Below are 19,033 nucleotides of genomic sequence, written 5' to 3'. Positions count from 1 at the left end.
GGCGACGTCATGCAAACGTTTTGGGAGGAAAGTGCCTGTTCCGTGTTACAACTACGAGTGTAAAAGGCTAGGGTAGAAAAAGACGATCTTTTTTCACAAAAATTACCACACGGCTGTTACCTTTAAGTTGATAAGAAAAAGCTGAACCTGATGATCAAACCTCAAAACTGAGTTCAACGGAAAAAGCTAAGCCAAGGACCCCCCGAAACAAGCGGCTCCTGAGTAAAGCAAACGCACCAGGCCACATGCTCAGTGGCAATAAATAGGAAAAGCTCATATGAAAATTCTCGCTATTTTATCATAATTCGCGATGTATAATTCTGACTCGTTTTGTGCGTAAATCAGTGTGGTCGAACTCTTAAATTGGTTGGTACGGTGTTCCACGGGCACAAACCGGCAGCCGGTCAGTCATCGGTTCCGCACGTCCTCCATAAATCTTAAATTTGCTTTTCTCAGGTTGTAGTCACACAGAAGATGGAAAAGAAGACGCACCAAGATTTACCTGATAAGGCATCTGAAGAGCAATTCTTTTGTTCGTTAATAAACGCTCCGAAGTTTCATCATGTTTTCTGACTCCCGTACCCACTGAACAGGTCTCGCATATTCAAAAACTACAGTACACGGAGACATTAGCCCATTAAACTATACGACTTTGATTAAAAACCCTTCATTTTAATGGCTTTTCTAGGCATTATTAAAAACAATGTCGGTAGATTTTTTTTAATGAAATCTTGAATATATATTTATCAAAACCAGTCATGTTTTTAATACTATCAGTACATAAACTCAAACAGAGTTCAAGGTCACTTTCAAACCGTTTATCAGTTCATCAAGTTATTTTAACTAACTACGATTGAAAGTAAAAAGTTTGGAAAAAGTCTGAAAAGTCTCCCGACGTATTACAAACAGTTGTTTATGACTAAGTGAACGACGTGTTTCCTTCACTTCTACGCATGCGCGCGTGGGCACATTATTCAACGAGCCCTGCAGGCATGTCGAAACTAATCCCACAAGCCCGCGCATTTTCCTGCTCTGTCTTATATATAGGAAACGTAAACCTAACTATAAACGTGCTTGCTTAACGGCAGCACATATACTAAAATTGGAACGATACAGAGAAGATTAGCATGGCCCCTGCGCAAGGATGACACGCAAATTCGTGAAGCGTTCCAAATTTTTTTGCTTTTTGGTTATAACTGAACCTCTCTCGGTTTCACCAGTCCATTATTTTGAGCAATTATGTGAGAAGCTTGTCATTAAAGCATCGTCCAGTGAGCATCCAGGCTTGGCGTTGCTACGAACTTACTTCATGGTTGACAAGTACTGGTGGCAGGCTCTCCCGCTCCTTTCCTGTTGAAACTTGGTAACTTCTCATGACCACATGCCCGGTTGCAAACAAACAAACAAACAAACAAACAAACAAACAAACAAACAAACAAACAAACAAAAAAAAAACAAAACAAAACAAAAAAGGCGGGAAAAGTAGGAAACCTAGGAAGTTACAACTCGTTAAAGTGGCCTCAAATCAACAAAAGAAGCAAACAGACAATAAGTCATACGTACACCACACAAGCAAGGTATCTTATTTTCATTGAGAACTTTCCAGTATTTCTAACTCCTAAAAACCCGATCGTAAATATTCCCATACAAACTCTTATATTTGCGCCGTGACCGCTAATACGCAAGATGATCATCGCTCACGGCTAGAGCTTGGGCCGCCTGTGTTTAGACAGGCCCACAATCAGAAGTAAAGCTTTAGACAAAGGCCGACAGCACACACAAGGTCAATTAAGCAAAAGCGCAGAAAAACTCGTAAGTGCACGTTTAGACTAAAAGCCACAAATAGTCAGGTAAAGTTAAAATAAAAACGAAAACAAAAAAAACCTAAGAGTAAGTTGCAAAATGTGATCATCGGTATACGAAGGTATACAACACGCTATACAGAGCTTCAGCTTAGACACTTGCGTAAAATTTCTTGGCGTACCTTTGTAAAACCTGTAAAGAAGAGACCTGGCCATTTCACAAAGTTCTGTTTCCAAAATGAAGTATCCCGCATTCATCAGCAGTATATAGGGTGAGGTATTGAAAATTCTCCATCCCAAAAGCGCACACAAGGCCGCCATTTTGAAAATTGTGACACAGAGCGCACGTCCATCACATGATACCGCTGAAATGTGACATCGCAGCATCGAAGGCGACGTCATGCAAACGTTTTGGGAGGAAAGTGCCTGTTCCGTGTTACAACTACGAGTGTAAAAGGCTAGGGTAGAAAAAGACGATCTTTTTTCACAAAAATTACCACACGGCTGTTACCTTTAAGTTGATAAGAAAAAGCTGAACCTGATGATCAAACCTCAAAACTGAGTTCAACGGAAAAAGCTAAGCCAAGGCCCCCCCGAAACAAGCGGCTCCTGAGTAAAGCAAACGCACCAGGCCACATGCTCAGTGGCAATAAATAGGAAAAGCTCATATGAAAATTCTCGCTATTTTATCATAATTCGCGATGTATAATTCTGACTCGTTTTGTGCGTAAATCAGTGTGGTCGAACTCTTAAATTGGTTGGTACGGTGTTCCACGGGCACAAACCGGCAGCCGGTCAGTCATCGGTTCCGCACGTCCTCCATAAATCTTAAATTTGCTTTTCTCAGGTTGTAGTCACACAGAAGATGGAAAAGAAGACGCACCAAGATTTACCTGATAAGGCATCTGAAGAGCAATTCTTTTGTTCGTTAATAAACGCTCCGAAGTTTCATCATGTTTTCTGACTCCCGTACCCACTGAACAGGTCTCGCATATTCAAAAACTACAGTACACGGAGACATTAGCCCATTAAACTATACGACTTTGATTAAAAACCCTTCATTTTAATGGCTTTTCTAGGCATTATTAAAAACAATGTCGGTAGATTTTTTTTAATGAAATCTTGAATATATATTTATCAAAACCAGTCATGTTTTTAATACTATCAGTACATAAACTCAAACAGAGTTCAAGGTCACTTTCAAACCGTTTATCAGTTCATCAAGTTATTTTAACTAACTACGATTGAAAGTAAAAAGTTTGGAAAAAGTCTGAAAAGTCTCCCGACGTATTACAAACAGTTGTTTATGACTAAGTGAACGACGTGTTTCCTTCACTTCTACGCATGCGCGCGTGGGCACATTATTCAACGAGCCCTGCAGGCATGTCGAAACTAATCCCACAAGCCCGCGCATTTTCCTGCTCTGTCTTATATATAGGAAACGTAAACCTAACTATAAACGTGCTTGCTTAACGGCAGCACATATACTAAAATTGGAACGATACAGAGAAGATTAGCATGGCCCCTGCGCAAGGATGACACGCAAATTCGTGAAGCGTTCCAAATTTTTTTGCTTTTTGGTTATAACTGAACCTCTCTCGGTTTCACCAGTCCATTATTTTGAGCAATTATGTGAGAAGCTTGTCATTAAAGCATCGTCCAGTGAGCATCCAGGCTTGGCGTTGCTACGAACTTACTTCATGGTTGACAAGTACTGGTGGCAGGCTCTCCCGCTCCTTTCCTGTTGAAACTTGGTAACTTCTCATGACCACATGCCCGGTTGCAAACAAACAAACAAACAAACAAACAAACAAACAAACAAACAAAAAAAAAACAAAACAAAACAAAAAAGGCGGGAAAAGTAGGAAACCTAGGAAGTTACAACTCGTTAAAGTGGCCTCAAATCAACAAAAGAAGCAAACAGACAATAAGTCATACGTACACCACACAAGCAAGGTATCTTATTTTCATTGAGAACTTTCCAGTATTTCTAACTCCTAAAAACCCGATCGTAAATATTCCCATACAAACTCTTATATTTGCGCCGTGACCGCTAATACGCAAGATGATCATCGCTCACGGCTAGAGCTTGGGCCGCCTGTGTTTAGACAGGCCCACAATCAGAAGTAAAGCTTTAGACAAAGGCCGACAGCACACACAAGGTCAATTAAGCAAAAGCGCAGAAAAACTCGTAAGTGCACGTTTAGACTAAAAGCCACAAATAGTCAGGTAAAGTTAAAATAAAAACGAAAACAAAAAAAACCTAAGAGTAAGTTGCAAAATGTGATCATCGGTATACGAAGGTATACAACACGCTATACAGAGCTTCAGCTTAAACACTTGCGTAAAATTTCTTGGCGTACCTTTGTAAAACCTGTAAAGAAGAGACCTGGCCATTTCACAAAGTTCTGTTTCCAAAATGAAGTATCCCGCATTCATCAGCAGTATATAGGGTGAGGTATTGAAAATTCTCCATCCCAAAAGCGCACACAAGGCCGCCATTTTGAAAATTGTGACACAGAGCGCACGTCCATCACATGATACCGCTGAAATGTGACATCGCAGCATCGAAGGCGACGTCATGCAAACGTTTTGGGAGGAAAGTGCCTGTTCCGTGTTACAACTACGAGTGTAAAAGGCTAGGGTAGAAAAAGACGATCTTTTTTCACAAAAATTACCACACGGCTGTTACCTTTAAGTTGATAAGAAAAAGCTGAACCTGATGATCAAACCTCAAAACTGAGTTCAACGGAAAAAGCTAAGCCAAGGCCCCCCCGAAACAAGCGGCTCCTGAGTAAAGCAAACGCACCAGGCCACATGCTCAGTGGCAATAAATAGGAAAAGCTCATATGAAAATTCTCGCTATTTTATCATAATTCGCGATGTATAATTCTGACTCGTTTTGTGCGTAAATCAGTGTGGTCGAACTCTTAAATTGGTTGGTACGGTGTTCCACGGGCACAAACCGGCAGCCGGTCAGTCATCGGTTCCGCACGTCCTCCATAAATCTTAAATTTGCTTTTCTCAGGTTGTAGTCACACAGAAGATGGAAAAGAAGACGCACCAAGATTTACCTGATAAGGCATCTGAAGAGCAATTCTTTTGTTCGTTAATAAACGCTCCGAAGTTTCATCATGTTTTCTGACTCCCGTACCCACTGAACAGGTCTCGCATATTCAAAAACTACAGTACACGGAGACATTAGCCCATTAAACTATACGACTTTGATTAAAAACCCTTCATTTTAATGGCTTTTCTAGGCATTATTAAAAACAATGTCGGTAGATTTTTTTTAATGAAATCTTGAATATATATTTATCAAAACCAGTCATGTTTTTAATACTATCAGTACATAAACTCAAACAGAGTTCAAGGTCACTTTCAAACCGTTTATCAGTTCATCAAGTTATTTTAACTAACTACGATTGAAAGTAAAAAGTTTGGAAAAAGTCTGAAAAGTCTCCCGACGTATTACAAACAGTTGTTTATGACTAAGTGAACGACGTGTTTCCTTCACTTCTACGCATGCGCGCGTGGGCACATTATTCAACGAGCCCTGCAGGCATGTCGAAACTAATCCCACAAGCCCGCGCATTTTCCTGCTCTGTCTTATATATAGGAAACGTAAACCTAACTATAAACGTGCTTGCTTAACGGCAGCACATATACTAAAATTGGAACGATACAGAGAAGATTAGCATGGCCCCTGCGCAAGGATGACACGCAAATTCGTGAAGCGTTCCAAATTTTTTTGCTTTTTGGTTATAACTGAACCTCTCTCGGTTTCACCAGTCCATTATTTTGAGCAATTATGTGAGAAGCTTGTCATTAAAGCATCGTCCAGTGAGCATCCAGGCTTGGCGTTGCTACGAACTTACTTCATGGTTGACAAGTACTGGTGGCAGGCTCTCCCGCTCCTTTCCTGTTGAAACTTGGTAACTTCTCATGACCACATGCCCGGTTGCAAACAAACAAACAAACAAACAAACAAACAAACAAACAAACAAACAAACAAACAAAAAAAAAACAAAACAAAACAAAAAAGGCGGGAAAAGTAGGAAACCTAGGAAGTTACAACTCGTTAAAGTGGCCTCAAATCAACAAAAGAAGCAAACAGACAATAAGTCATACGTACACCACACAAGCAAGGTATCTTATTTTCATTGAGAACTTTCCAGTATTTCTAACTCCTAAAAACCCGATCGTAAATATTCCCATACAAACTCTTATATTTGCGCCGTGACCGCTAATACGCAAGATGATCATCGCTCACGGCTAGAGCTTGGGCCGCCTGTGTTTAGACAGGCCCACAATCAGAAGTAAAGCTTTAGACAAAGGCCGACAGCACACACAAGGTCAATTAAGCAAAAGCGCAGAAAAACTCGTAAGTGCACGTTTAGACTAAAAGCCACAAATAGTCAGGTAAAGTTAAAATAAAAACGAAAACAAAAAAAACCTAAGAGTAAGTTGCAAAATGTGATCATCGGTATACGAAGGTATACAACACGCTATACAGAGCTTCAGCTTAGACACTTGCGTAAAATTTCTTGGCGTACCTTTGTAAAACCTGTAAAGAAGAGACCTGGCCATTTCACAAAGTTCTGTTTCCAAAATGAAGTATCCCGCATTCATCAGCAGTATATAGGGTGAGGTATTGAAAATTCTCCATCCCAAAAGCGCACACAAGGCCGCCATTTTGAAAATTGTGACACAGAGCGCACGTCCATCACATGATACCGCTGAAATGTGACATCGCAGCATCGAAGGCGACGTCATGCAAACGTTTTGGGAGGAAAGTGCCTGTTCCGTGTTACAACTACGAGTGTAAAAGGCTAGGGTAGAAAAAGACGATCTTTTTTCACAAAAATTACCACACGGCTGTTACCTTTAAGTTGATAAGAAAAAGCTGAACCTGATGATCAAACCTCAAAACTGAGTTCAACGGAAAAAGCTAAGCCAAGGCCCCCCCGAAACAAGCGGCTCCTGAGTAAAGCAAACGCACCAGGCCACATGCTCAGTGGCAATAAATAGGAAAAGCTCATATGAAAATTCTCGCTATTTTATCATAATTCGCGATGTATAATTCTGACTCGTTTTGTGCGTAAATCAGTGTGGTCGAACTCTTAAATTGGTTGGTACGGTGTTCCACGGGCACAAACCGGCAGCCGGTCAGTCATCGGTTCCGCACGTCCTCCATAAATCTTAAATTTGCTTTTCTCAGGTTGTAGTCACACAGAAGATGGAAAAGAAGACGCACCAAGATTTACCTGATAAGGCATCTGAAGAGCAATTCTTTTGTTCGTTAATAAACGCTCCGAAGTTTCATCATGTTTTCTGACTCCCGTACCCACTGAACAGGTCTCGCATATTCAAAAACTACAGTACACGGAGACATTAGCCCATTAAACTATACGACTTTGATTAAAAACCCTTCATTTTAATGGCTTTTCTAGGCATTATTAAAAACAATGTCGGTAGATTTTTTTTAATGAAATCTTGAATATATATTTATCAAAACCAGTCATGTTTTTAATACTATCAGTACATAAACTCAAACAGAGTTCAAGGTCACTTTCAAACCGTTTATCAGTTCATCAAGTTATTTTAACTAACTACGATTGAAAGTAAAAAGTTTGGAAAAAGTCTGAAAAGTCTCCCGACGTATTACAAACAGTTGTTTATGACTAAGTGAACGACGTGTTTCCTTCACTTCTACGCATGCGCGCGTGGGCACATTATTCAACGAGCCCTGCAGGCATGTCGAAACTAATCCCACAAGCCCGCGCATTTTCCTGCTCTGTCTTATATATAGGAAACGTAAACCTAACTATAAACGTGCTTGCTTAACGGCAGCACATATACTAAAATTGGAACGATACAGAGAAGATTAGCATGGCCCCTGCGCAAGGATGACACGCAAATTCGTGAAGCGTTCCAAATTTTTTTGCTTTTTGGTTATAACTGAACCTCTCTCGGTTTCACCAGTCCATTATTTTGAGCAATTATGTGAGAAGCTTGTCATTAAAGCATCGTCCAGTGAGCATCCAGGCTTGGCGTTGCTACGAACTTACTTCATGGTTGACAAGTACTGGTGGCAGGCTCTCCCGCTCCTTTCCTGTTGAAACTTGGTAACTTCTCATGACCACATGCCCGGTTGCAAACAAACAAACAAACAAACAAACAAACAAACAAACAAAAAAAAAACAAAACAAAACAAAAAAGGCGGGAAAAGTAGGAAACCTAGGAAGTTACAACTCGTTAAAGTGGCCTCAAATCAACAAAAGAAGCAAACAGACAATAAGTCATACGTACACCACACAAGCAAGGTATCTTATTTTCATTGAGAACTTTCCAGTATTTCTAACTCCTAAAAACCCGATCGTAAATATTCCCATACAAACTCTTATATTTGCGCCGTGACCGCTAATACGCAAGATGATCATCGCTCACGGCTAGAGCTTGGGCCGCCTGTGTTTAGACAGGCCCACAATCAGAAGTAAAGCTTTAGACAAAGGCCGACAGCACACACAAGGTCAATTAAGCAAAAGCGCAGAAAAACTCGTAAGTGCACGTTTAGACTAAAAGCCACAAATAGTCAGGTAAAGTTAAAATAAAAACGAAAACAAAAAAAACCTAAGAGTAAGTTGCAAAATGTGATCATCGGTATACGAAGGTATACAACACGCTATACAGAGCTTCAGCTTAGACACTTGCGTAAAATTTCTTGGCGTACCTTTGTAAAACCTGTAAAGAAGAGACCTGGCCATTTCACAAAGTTCTGTTTCCAAAATGAAGTATCCCGCATTCATCAGCAGTATATAGGGTGAGGTATTGAAAATTCTCCATCCCAAAAGCGCACACAAGGCCGCCATTTTGAAAATTGTGACACAGAGCGCACGTCCATCACATGATACCGCTGAAATGTGACATCGCAGCATCGAAGGCGACGTCATGCAAACGTTTTGGGAGGAAAGTGCCTGTTCCGTGTTACAACTACGAGTGTAAAAGGCTAGGGTAGAAAAAGACGATCTTTTTTCACAAAAATTACCACACGGCTGTTACCTTTAAGTTGATAAGAAAAAGCTGAACCTGATGATCAAACCTCAAAACTGAGTTCAACGGAAAAAGCTAAGCCAAGGCCCCCCCGAAACAAGCGGCTCCTGAGTAAAGCAAACGCACCAGGCCACATGCTCAGTGGCAATAAATAGGAAAAGCTCATATGAAAATTCTCGCTATTTTATCATAATTCGCGATGTATAATTCTGACTCGTTTTGTGCGTAAATCAGTGTGGTCGAACTCTTAAATTGGTTGGTACGGTGTTCCACGGGCACAAACCGGCAGCCGGTCAGTCATCGGTTCCGCACGTCCTCCATAAATCTTAAATTTGCTTTTCTCAGGTTGTAGTCACACAGAAGATGGAAAAGAAGACGCACCAAGATTTACCTGATAAGGCATCTGAAGAGCAATTCTTTTGTTCGTTAATAAACGCTCCGAAGTTTCATCATGTTTTCTGACTCCCGTACCCACTGAACAGGTCTCGCATATTCAAAAACTACAGTACACGGAGACATTAGCCCATTAAACTATACGACTTTGATTAAAAACCCTTCATTTTAATGGCTTTTCTAGGCATTATTAAAAACAATGTCGGTAGATTTTTTTTAATGAAATCTTGAATATATATTTATCAAAACCAGTCATGTTTTTAATACTATCAGTACATAAACTCAAACAGAGTTCAAGGTCACTTTCAAACCGTTTATCAGTTCATCAAGTTATTTTAACTAACTACGATTGAAAGTAAAAAGTTTGGAAAAAGTCTGAAAAGTCTCCCGACGTATTACAAACAGTTGTTTATGACTAAGTGAACGACGTGTTTCCTTCACTTCTACGCATGCGCGCGTGGGCACATTATTCAACGAGCCCTGCAGGCATGTCGAAACTAATCCCACAAGCCCGCGCATTTTCCTGCTCTGTCTTATATATAGGAAACGTAAACCTAACTATAAACGTGCTTGCTTAACGGCAGCACATATACTAAAATTGGAACGATACAGAGAAGATTAGCATGGCCCCTGCGCAAGGATGACACGCAAATTCGTGAAGCGTTCCAAATTTTTTTGCTTTTTGGTTATAACTGAACCTCTCTCGGTTTCACCAGTCCATTATTTTGAGCAATTATGTGAGAAGCTTGTCATTAAAGCATCGTCCAGTGAGCATCCAGGCTTGGCGTTGCTACGAACTTACTTCATGGTTGACAAGTACTGGTGGCAGGCTCTCCCGCTCCTTTCCTGTTGAAACTTGGTAACTTCTCATGACCACATGCCCGGTTGCAAACAAACAAACAAACAAACAAACAAACAAACAAACAAACAAACAAACAAACAAAAAAAAAACAAAACAAAACAAAAAAGGCGGGAAAAGTAGGAAACCTAGGAAGTTACAACTCGTTAAAGTGGCCTCAAATCAACAAAAGAAGCAAACAGACAATAAGTCATACGTACACCACACAAGCAAGGTATCTTATTTTCATTGAGAACTTTCCAGTATTTCTAACTCCTAAAAACCCGATCGTAAATATTCCCATACAAACTCTTATATTTGCGCCGTGACCGCTAATACGCAAGATGATCATCGCTCACGGCTAGAGCTTGGGCCGCCTGTGTTTAGACAGGCCCACAATCAGAAGTAAAGCTTTAGACAAAGGCCGACAGCACACACAAGGTCAATTAAGCAAAAGCGCAGAAAAACTCGTAAGTGCACGTTTAGACTAAAAGCCACAAATAGTCAGGTAAAGTTAAAATAAAAACGAAAACAAAAAAAACCTAAGAGTAAGTTGCAAAATGTGATCATCGGTATACGAAGGTATACAACACGCTATACAGAGCTTCAGCTTAGACACTTGCGTAAAATTTCTTGGCGTACCTTTGTAAAACCTGTAAAGAAGAGACCTGGCCATTTCACAAAGTTCTGTTTCCAAAATGAAGTATCCCGCATTCATCAGCAGTATATAGGGTGAGGTATTGAAAATTCTCCATCCCAAAAGCGCACACAAGGCCGCCATTTTGAAAATTGTGACACAGAGCGCACGTCCATCACATGATACCGCTGAAATGTGACATCGCAGCATCGAAGGCGACGTCATGCAAACGTTTTGGGAGGAAAGTGCCTGTTCCGTGTTACAACTACGAGTGTAAAAGGCTAGGGTAGAAAAAGACGATCTTTTTTCACAAAAATTACCACACGGCTGTTACCTTTAAGTTGATAAGAAAAAGCTGAACCTGATGATCAAACCTCAAAACTGAGTTCAACGGAAAAAGCTAAGCCAAGGCCCCCCCGAAACAAGCGGCTCCTGAGTAAAGCAAACGCACCAGGCCACATGCTCAGTGGCAATAAATAGGAAAAGCTCATATGAAAATTCTCGCTATTTTATCATAATTCGCGATGTATAATTCTGACTCGTTTTGTGCGTAAATCAGTGTGGTCGAACTCTTAAATTGGTTGGTACGGTGTTCCACGGGCACAAACCGGCAGCCGGTCAGTCATCGGTTCCGCACGTCCTCCATAAATCTTAAATTTGCTTTTCTCAGGTTGTAGTCACACAGAAGATGGAAAAGAAGACGCACCAAGATTTACCTGATAAGGCATCTGAAGAGCAATTCTTTTGTTCGTTAATAAACGCTCCGAAGTTTCATCATGTTTTCTGACTCCCGTACCCACTGAACAGGTCTCGCATATTCAAAAACTACAGTACACGGAGACATTAGCCCATTAAACTATACGACTTTGATTAAAAACCCTTCATTTTAATGGCTTTTCTAGGCATTATTAAAAACAATGTCGGTAGATTTTTTTTAATGAAATCTTGAATATATATTTATCAAAACCAGTCATGTTTTTAATACTATCAGTACATAAACTCAAACAGAGTTCAAGGTCACTTTCAAACCGTTTATCAGTTCATCAAGTTATTTTAACTAACTACGATTGAAAGTAAAAAGTTTGGAAAAAGTCTGAAAAGTCTCCCGACGTATTACAAACAGTTGTTTATGACTAAGTGAACGACGTGTTTCCTTCACTTCTACGCATGCGCGCGTGGGCACATTATTCAACGAGCCCTGCAGGCATGTCGAAACTAATCCCACAAGCCCGCGCATTTTCCTGCTCTGTCTTATATATAGGAAACGTAAACCTAACTATAAACGTGCTTGCTTAACGGCAGCACATATACTAAAATTGGAACGATACAGAGAAGATTAGCATGGCCCCTGCGCAAGGATGACACGCAAATTCGTGAAGCGTTCCAAATTTTTTTGCTTTTTGGTTATAACTGAACCTCTCTCGGTTTCACCAGTCCATTATTTTGAGCAATTATGTGAGAAGCTTGTCATTAAAGCATCGTCCAGTGAGCATCCAGGCTTGGCGTTGCTACGAACTTACTTCATGGTTGACAAGTACTGGTGGCAGGCTCTCCCGCTCCTTTCCTGTTGAAACTTGGTAACTTCTCATGACCACATGCCCGGTTGCAAACAAACAAACAAACAAACAAACAAACAAACAAACAAACAAACAAACAAAAAAAAAACAAAACAAAACAAAAAAGGCGGGAAAAGTAGGAAACCTAGGAAGTAGGAAACCTAGGAAGTTACAACTCGTTAAAGTGGCCTCAAATCAACAAAAGAAGCAAACAGACAATAAGTCATACGTACACCACACAAGCAAGGTATCTTATTTTCATTGAGAACTTTCCAGTATTTCTAACTCCTAAAAACCCGATCGTAAATATTCCCATACAAACTCTTATATTTGCGCCGTGACCGCTAATACGCAAGATGATCATCGCTCACGGCTAGAGCTTGGGCCGCCTGTGTTTAGACAGGCCCACAATCAGAAGTAAAGCTTTAGACAAAGGCCGACAGCACACACAAGGTCAATTAAGCAAAAGCGCAGAAAAACTCGTAAGTGCACGTTTAGACTAAAAGCCACAAATAGTCAGGTAAAGTTAAAATAAAAACGAAAACAAAAAAAACCTAAGAGTAAGTTGCAAAATGTGATCATCGGTATACGAAGGTATACAACACGCTATACAGAGCTTCAGCTTAGACACTTGCGTAAAATTTCTTGGCGTACCTTTGTAAAACCTGTAAAGAAGAGACCTGGCCATTTCACAAAGTTCTGTTTCCAAAATGAAGTATCCCGCATTCATCAGCAGTATATAGGGTGAGGTATTGAAAATTCTCCATCCCAAAAGCGCACACAAGGCCGCCATTTTGAAAATTGTGACACAGAGCGCACGTCCATCACATGATACCGCTGAAATGTGACATCGCAGCATCGAAGGCGACGTCATGCAAACGTTTTGGGAGGAAAGTGCCTGTTCCGTGTTACAACTACGAGTGTAAAAGGCTAGGGTAGAAAAAGACGATCTTTTTTCACAAAAATTACCACACGGCTGTTACCTTTAAGTTGATAAGAAAAAGCTGAACCTGATGATCAAACCTCAAAACTGAGTTCAACGGAAAAAGCTAAGCCAAGGCCCCCCCGAAACAAGCGGCTCCTGAGTAAAGCAAACGCACCAGGCCACATGCTCAGTGGCAATAAATAGGAAAAGCTCATATGAAAATTCTCGCTATTTTATCATAATTCGCGATGTATAATTCTGACTCGTTTTGTGCGTAAATCAGTGTGGTCGAACTCTTAAATTGGTTGGTACGGTGTTCCACGGGCACAAACCGGCAGCCGGTCAGTCATCGGTTCCGCACGTCCTCCATAAATCTTAAATTTGCTTTTCTCAGGTTGTAGTCACACAGAAGATGGAAAAGAAGACGCACCAAGATTTACCTGATAAGGCATCTGAAGAGCAATTCTTTTGTTCGTTAATAAACGCTCCGAAGTTTCATCATGTTTTCTGACTCCCGTACCCACTGAACAGGTCTCGCATATTCAAAAACTACAGTACACGGAGACATTAGCCCATTAAACTATACGACTTTGATTAAAAACCCTTCATTTTAATGGCTTTTCTAGGCATTATTAAAAACAATGTCGGTAGATTTTTTTTAATGAAATCTTGAATATATATTTATCAAAACCAGTCATGTTTTTAATACTATCAGTACATAAACTCAAACAGAGTTCAAGGTCACTTTCAAACCGTTTATCAGTTCATCAAGTTATTTTAACTAACTACGATTGAAAGTAAAAAGTTTGGAAAAAGTCTGAAAAGTCTCCCGACGTATTACAAACAGTTGTTTATGACTAAGTGAACGACGTGTTTCCTTCACTTCTACGCATGCGCGCGTGGGCACATTATTCAACGAGCCCTGCAGGCATGTCGAAACTAATCCCACAAGCCCGCGCATTTTCCTGCTCTGTCTTATATATAGGAAACGTAAACCTAACTATAAACGTGCTTGCTTAACGGCAGCACATATACTAAAATTGGAACGATACAGAGAAGATTAGCATGGCCCCTGCGCAAGGATGACACGCAAATTCGTGAAGCGTTCCAAATTTTTTTGCTTTTTGGTTATAACTGAACCTCTCTCGGTTTCACCAGTCCATTATTTTGAGCAATTATGTGAGAAGCTTGTCATTAAAGCATCGTCCAGTGAGCATCCAGGCTTGGCGTTGCTACGAACTTACTTCATGGTTGACAAGTACTGGTGGCAGGCTCTCCCGCTCCTTTCCTGTTGAAACTTGGTAACTTCTCATGACCACATGCCCGGTTGCAAACAAACAAACAAACAAACAAACAAACAAACAAACAAACAAACAAACAAAAAAAAAACAAAACAAAACAAAAAAGGCGGGAAAAGTAGGAAACCTAGGAAGTTACAACTCGTTAAAGTGGCCTCAAATCAACAAAAGAAGCAAACAGACAATAAGTCATACGTACACCACACAAGCAAGGTATCTTATTTTCATTGAGAACTTTCCAGTATTTCTAACTCCTAAAAACCCGATCGTAAATATTCCCATACAAACTCTTATATTTGCGCCGTGACCGCTAATACGCAAGATGATCATCGCTCACGGCTAGAGCTTGGGCCGCCTGTGTTTAGACAGGCCCACAATCAGAAGTAAAGCTTTAGACAAAGGCCGACAGCACACACAAGGTCAATTAAGCAAAAGCGCAGAAAAACTCGTAAGTGCACGTTTAGACTAAAAGCCACAAATAGTCAGGTAAAGTTAAAATAAAAACGAAAACAAAAAAAACCTAAGAGTAAGTTGCAAAATGTGATCATCGGTATACGAAGGTATACAACACGCTATACAGAGCTTCAGCTTAGACACTTGCGTAAAATTTCTTGGCGTACCTTTGTAAAACCTGTAAAGAAGAGACCTGGCCATTTCACAAAGTTCTGTTTCCAAAATGAAGTATCCCGCATTCATCAGCAGTATATAGGGTGAGGTATTGAAAATTCTCCATCCCAAAAGCGCACACAAGGCCGCCATTTTGAAAATTGTGACACAGAGCGCACGTCCATCACATGATACCGCTGAAATGTGACATCGCAGCATCGAAGGCGACGTCATGCAAACGTTTTGGGAGGAAAGTGCCTGTTCCGTGTTACAACTACGAGTGTAAAAGGCTAGGGTAGAAAAAGACGATCTTTTTTCACAAAAATTACCACACGGCTGTTACCTTTAAGTTGATAAGAAAAAGCTGAACCTGATGATCAAACCTCAAAACTGAGTTCAACGGAAAAAGCTAAGCCAAGGCCCCCCCGAAACAAGCGGCTCCTGAGTAAAGCAAACGCACCAGGCCACATGCTCAGTGGCAATAAATAGGAAAAGCTCATATGAAAATTCTCGCTATTTTATCATAATTCGCGATGTATAATTCTGACTCGTTTTGTGCGTAAATCAGTGTGGTCGAACTCTTAAATTGGTTGGTACGGTGTTCCACGGGCACAAACCGGCAGCCGGTCAGTCATCGGTTCCGCACGTCCTCCATAAATCTTAAATTTGCTTTTCTCAGGTTGTAGTCACACAGAAGATGGAAAAGAAGACGCACCAAGATTTACCTGATAAGGCATCTGAAGAGCAATTCTTTTGTTCGTTAATAAACGCTCCGAAGTTTCATCATGTTTTCTGACTCCCGTACCCACTGAACAGGTCTCGCATATTCAAAAACTACAGTACACGGAGACATTAGCCCATTAAACTATACGACTTTGATTAAAAACCCTTCATTTTAATGGCTTTTCTAGGCATTATTAAAAACAATGTCGGTAGATTTTTTTTAATGAAATCTTGAATATATATTTATCAAAACCAGTCATGTTTTTAATACTATCAGTACATAAACTCAAACAGAGTTCAAGGTCACTTTCAAACCGTTTATCAGTTCATCAAGTTATTTTAACTAACTACGATTGAAAGTAAAAAGTTTGGAAAAAGTCTGAAAAGTCTCCCGACGTATTACAAACAGTTGTTTATGACTAAGTGAACGACGTGTTTCCTTCACTTCTACGCATGCGCGCGTGGGCACATTATTCAACGAGCCCTGCAGGCATGTCGAAACTAATCCCACAAGCCCGCGCATTTTCCTGCTCTGTCTTATATATAGGAAACGTAAACCTAACTATAAACGTGCTTGCTTAACGGCAGCACATATACTAAAATTGGAACGATACAGAGAAGATTAGCATGGCCCCTGCGCAAGGATGACACGCAAATTCGTGAAGCGTTCCAAATTTTTTTGCTTTTTGGTTATAACTGAACCTCTCTCGGTTTCACCAGTCCATTATTTTGAGCAATTATGTGAGAAGCTTGTCATTAAAGCATCGTCCAGTGAGCATCCAGGCTTGGCGTTGCTACGAACTTACTTCATGGTTGACAAGTACTGGTGGCAGGCTCTCCCGCTCCTTTCCTGTTGAAACTTGGTAACTTCTCATGACCACATGCCCGGTTGCAAACAAACAAACAAACAAACAAACAAACAAACAAACAAACAAACAAACAAAAAAAAAACAAAACAAAACAAAAAAGGCGGGAAAAGTAGGAAACCTAGGAAGTTACAACTCGTTAAAGTGGCCTCAAATCAACAAAAGAAGCAAACAGACAATAAGTCATACGTACACCACACAAGCAAGGTATCTTATTTTCATTGAGAACTTTCCAGTATTTCTAACTCCTAAAAACCCGATCGTAAATATTCCCATACAAACTCTTATATTTGCGCCGTGACCGCTAATACGCAAGATGATCATCGCTCACGGCTAGAGCTTGGGCCGCCTGTGTTTAGACAGGCCCACAATCAGAAGTAAAGCTTTAGACAAAGGCCGACAGCACACACAAGGTCAATTAAGCAAAAGCGCAGAAAAACTCGTAAGTGCACGTTTAGACTAAAAGCCGCAAATAGTCAGGTAAAGTTAAAATAAAAACGAAAACAAAAAAAACCTAAGAGTAAGTTGCAAAATGTGATCATCGGTATACGAAGGTATACAACACGCTATACAGAGCTTCAGCTTAGACACTTGCGTAAAATTTCTTGGCGTACCTTTGTAAAACCTGTAAAGAAGAGACCTGGCCATTTCACAAAGTTCTGTTTCCAAAATGAAGTATCCCGCATTCATCAGCAGTATATAGGGTGAGGTATTGAAAATTCTCCATCCCAAAAGCGCACACAAGGCCGCCATTTTGAAAATTGTGACACAGAGCGCACGTCCATCACATGATACCGCTGAAATGTGACATCGCAGCATCGAAGGCGACGTCATGCAAACGTTTTGGGAGGAAAGTGCCTGTTCCGTGTTACAACTACGAGTGTAAAAGGCTAGGGTAGAAAAAGACGATCTTTTTTCACAAAAATTACCACACGGCTGTTACCTTTAAGTTGATAAGAAAAAGCTGAACCTGATGATCAAACCTCAAAACTGAGTTCAACGGAAAAAGCTAAGCCAAGGCCCCCCCGAAACAAGCGGCTCCTGAGTAAAGCAAACGCACCAGGCCACATGCTCAGTGGCAATAAATAGGAAAAGCTCATATGAAAATTCTCGCTATTTTATCATAATTCGCGATGTATAATTCTGACTCGTTTTGTGCGTAAATCAGTGTGGTCGAACTCTTAAATTGGTTGGTACGGTGTTCCACGGGCACAAACCGGCAGCCGGTCAGTCATCGGTTCCGCACGTCCTCCATAAATCTTAAATTTGCTTTTCTCAGGTTGTAGTCACACAGAAGATGGAAAAGAAGACGCACCAAGATTTACCTGATAAGGCATCTGAAGAGCAATTCTTTTGTTCGTTAATAAACGCTCCGAAGTTTCATCATGTTTTCTGACTCCCGTACCCACTGAACAGGTCTCGCATATTCAAAAACTACAGTACACGGAGACATTAGCCCATTAAACTATACGACTTTGATTAAAAACCCTTCATTTTAATGGCTTTTCTAGGCATTATTAAAAACAATGTCGGTAGATTTTTTTTAATGAAATCTTGAATATATATTTATCAAAACCAGTCATGTTTTTAATACTATCAGTACATAAACTCAAACAGAGTTCAAGGTCACTTTCAAACCGTTTATCAGTTCATCAAGTTATTTTAACTAACTACGATTGAAAGTAAAAAGTTTGGAAAAAGTCTGAAAAGTCTCCCGACGTATTACAAACAGTTGTTTATGACTAAGTGAACGACGTGTTTCCTTCACTTCTACGCATGCGCGCGTGGGCACATTATTCAACGAGCCCTGCAGGCATGTCGAAACTAATCCCACAAGCCCGCGCATTTTCCTGCTCTGTCTTATATATAGGAAACGTAAACCTAACTATAAACGTGCTTGCTTAACGGCAGCACATATACTAAAATTGGAACGATACAGAGAAGATTAGCATGGCCCCTGCGCAAGGATGACACGCAAATTCGTGAAGCGTTCCAAATTTTTTTGCTTTTTGGTTATAACTGAACCTCTCTCGGTTTCACCAGTCCATTATTTTGAGCAATTATGTGAGAAGCTTGTCATTAAAGCATCGTCCAGTGAGCATCCAGGCTTGGCGTTGCTACGAACTTACTTCATGGTTGACAAGTACTGGTGGCAGGCTCTCCCGCTCCTTTCCTGTTGAAACTTGGTAACTTCTCATGACCACATGCCCGGTTGCAAACAAACAAACAAACAAACAAACAAACAAACAAACAAACAAACAAACAAACAAAAAAAAAACAAAACAAAACAAAAAAGGCGGGAAAAGTAGGAAACCTAGGAAGTTACAACTCGTTAA

At 40.5% G+C, this 19,033-nt stretch overlaps 9 non-coding genes across 9 annotated transcripts; all 9 read left to right on the top strand.

The window, feature by feature from the left end:
* Positions 1-1,070: 1,070 nt before the first annotated feature.
* LOC146460249 (U6 spliceosomal RNA) lies at positions 1,071-1,179 on the top strand. Its single transcript, XR_014857731.1, has one exon. It is a non-coding gene; the product is annotated as a U6 spliceosomal RNA (small nuclear RNA).
* A 2,084-nt stretch (positions 1,180-3,263) lies between these two features.
* Positions 3,264-3,372, top strand: LOC146460248 (U6 spliceosomal RNA). The gene has a single exon (XR_014857729.1). It is a non-coding gene; the product is annotated as a U6 spliceosomal RNA (small nuclear RNA).
* A 2,072-nt stretch (positions 3,373-5,444) lies between these two features.
* On the top strand, positions 5,445-5,553 carry LOC146460247 (U6 spliceosomal RNA). Its single transcript, XR_014857728.1, has one exon. It is a non-coding gene; the product is annotated as a U6 spliceosomal RNA (small nuclear RNA).
* Positions 5,554-7,637: 2,084 nt separating this feature from the next.
* LOC146460246 (U6 spliceosomal RNA) lies at positions 7,638-7,746 on the top strand. The gene has a single exon (XR_014857727.1). It is a non-coding gene; the product is annotated as a U6 spliceosomal RNA (small nuclear RNA).
* A 2,068-nt stretch (positions 7,747-9,814) lies between these two features.
* On the top strand, positions 9,815-9,923 carry LOC146460245 (U6 spliceosomal RNA). Its single transcript, XR_014857726.1, has one exon. It is a non-coding gene; the product is annotated as a U6 spliceosomal RNA (small nuclear RNA).
* Positions 9,924-12,007: 2,084 nt separating this feature from the next.
* LOC146460244 (U6 spliceosomal RNA) lies at positions 12,008-12,116 on the top strand. Its single transcript, XR_014857725.1, has one exon. It is a non-coding gene; the product is annotated as a U6 spliceosomal RNA (small nuclear RNA).
* A 2,096-nt stretch (positions 12,117-14,212) lies between these two features.
* On the top strand, positions 14,213-14,321 carry LOC146460243 (U6 spliceosomal RNA). Its single transcript, XR_014857724.1, has one exon. It is a non-coding gene; the product is annotated as a U6 spliceosomal RNA (small nuclear RNA).
* Positions 14,322-16,401: 2,080 nt separating this feature from the next.
* LOC146460242 (U6 spliceosomal RNA) lies at positions 16,402-16,510 on the top strand. The gene has a single exon (XR_014857723.1). It is a non-coding gene; the product is annotated as a U6 spliceosomal RNA (small nuclear RNA).
* Positions 16,511-18,590: 2,080 nt separating this feature from the next.
* LOC146460241 (U6 spliceosomal RNA) lies at positions 18,591-18,699 on the top strand. Its single transcript, XR_014857722.1, has one exon. It is a non-coding gene; the product is annotated as a U6 spliceosomal RNA (small nuclear RNA).
* Positions 18,700-19,033: the final 334 nt, after the last annotated feature.

Source organism: Pavona decussata, unplaced genomic scaffold (genome assembly GCF_977016875.1).
Source record: "Pavona decussata unplaced genomic scaffold, jaPavDecu1.1 SCAFFOLD_214, whole genome shotgun sequence".
Lineage (NCBI taxonomy): Eukaryota > Metazoa > Cnidaria > Anthozoa > Scleractinia > Agariciidae > Pavona > Pavona decussata.
The sequence above is the reverse complement of the archived record's forward strand: the minus strand, read 5'-3'. Positions and strand labels throughout refer to the sequence as shown.